The sequence below is a fragment of the Triticum urartu genome, chromosome 7, assembly GCF_003073215.2.
Source record: "Triticum urartu cultivar G1812 chromosome 7, Tu2.1, whole genome shotgun sequence".
Classification (NCBI taxonomy): domain Eukaryota; kingdom Viridiplantae; phylum Streptophyta; class Magnoliopsida; order Poales; family Poaceae; genus Triticum; species Triticum urartu.
In genome coordinates, this window is record NC_053028.1 from 231,159,229 (window position 1) to 231,161,458 (window position 2,230).

Sequence of the window (2,230 nt, forward strand, 5' to 3'; positions counted from 1 at the left end):
AGATCTAGACACACATATCCACTCGGATGTAGGGATCATGACTTATTACTTTTGACGAGACCCTTGAGGTAAATGGTTGGGAGGCGAAGTTATAATACCCTATTTTTCTATGTGTCTGACTGAAGCTTTGATCATAAGTATCGCATGAGTGTTAACAATGGTGAAAGATTAAATGATGGTTGAGTATGTGAACTTGCCCAATAAAAGCTCTTACATAGACTCTTTCCGGTATTATGATAAATTGCAATTGCATCAATGACTAAGACCATAGTTTGCTAGCTTTCAATGAAGTTTATGGTTCATACTTTACCTTGTGATGAATTATCACTTTAGCATGATCATTTATATGGCAATATATTGTTGTTATAATGATGATCATGATGCCCTCATGTCCATATTTTGTTTTATCGACACCTCTATATCTAAACATGTGGTCATGGTTATCGATTTCGGCTTTCACTTGAGGACAAGCGAGGTCTAAACTTGGGGACTTTATACGTCCATTTTGCATCATGTTTTTATGTTGATATTTACTGCATATTGGACTGCTATTACACTTTACGATACAATTCGTATGCCTTTTCTCTCTTATTTTGCAAGATTCACATGAAGAGGGAGAATGTCGGCAGCTGGAATAATGGACCACAAAGGAGAAAATCTGAGATACCTATTCTGCACAACTCCAAATGTCCTAAAAATTTATGGAGAAGTTTTTTGGAATATATAAAAAAATATTGGGCGAAGAAAGACCAGAAGGGGACCCACCATGTGGCCACAAGCCTTGGGGGCGCCCTACCCCCCAGGGCCGCCCCCTGAGCTTGTGGCCCCCTGTGCAGATCCCGGTGCCCATCTTATGATATATGAAGCATTTTAACATAGAAAAATAAGAGGAGGGTTTTCGGGACGAAGCTCCGCCGTCTAGAGGCGGAACCTGGGCGGGAGCAATCTAAGGCTCCGGCGGAGCGATTCTGCCGGGGAAACTTCCCTCCAGGAGGGGCAAATCGAAGCCATCATCATCACCAATGATCCTCTCATCGTAGGAGGATCAATCTTCATCAACATCTTCAACAGCACCATCTCCTCTCAAACCCTAGTTCATCTCTTGTATTGAATCTTTGCCTCAAAACCTCAGATTGGTACCTGTAGGTTGCTAGTAGTGTTGATTACTCTTTGTAGTTGATGCTAGTTGGTTTACTTGGTGGAAGATCATATGTTTATACCCCTAATGATATTTATTACCCCTCTGATCATGAATGTGAACATGCTTTGTGAGTAGTTACTTTTGTTCCTGAGGACATCGGAGAAGTCTTGTTATAAGTAATCATGTGAATTTGGTATTCCTTCAATATTTTGATGAGATGTATGTCGTCTTTCCTCTAGTGGTGTTATGTGAATGTCAACTACATGACACTTCACCATGATTTGGGCCTAGAGGAAGGCATTGGGAAGTAGCAAGTAGATGGTGGGTTGCTAGAGTGACAGAAGGTTAAACCCTAGTTTATGCGTTGCTTCGTAAGGGGCTGATTTGGATCCACATGTTTAATGTTATGGTTAGATTTATCTTAATTCTTCTTCAATAGTTGCGGATGCTTGCGAGAGGGGTTAATCATAAGCGGGAGGCTTGTCCAAGTAGGGACAGCACCAAAGCACCGGTCCACCCACATATCAAATTACCAAAGTAGTGAACGTGAATCATATGAGCATGATGAAAACTGACTTGATGATAATTCCCGTGTGTCCTCGGGAGCGCTTTGCTTTATATAAGAGTTTGTACAGGCTTTTCCTTTGCTATAAAAAGTATTGGGCCACCTTGCTGCACCTAAGTTACAATTTTTACTTGTTACCCGTTACGAATTATCTTACTACCAAACTATCTGTTACCGATAATTTCAGTGCTTGCAGAAAATACCTTGCTAAAAACCACTTGTCATTTCCTTTTGCTCCTCATTGGGTTCGACGCTCTTACTTATTGAAAGGACTACGATTGATCCCCTATACTTGTGGGTCATCATAAACTTTGCCAAGCCTTGAGCTCATTTATTCGGCTTTTGCTTGGAACATTCGAACAGGTTGAAGCTTTTGATTGAGGGCATTGATCTTTTGGCTGTCCCTTCATTAATTGTGCTTAGGCGAAAGCTGGTTCCCGACCAATCCCCCGAGTGTGGAGCGTGTCCTCACTCAGGACGTTTTTGAACTAAGGCAAAACAGGTTCGCAACCAAGCCCCCGAGT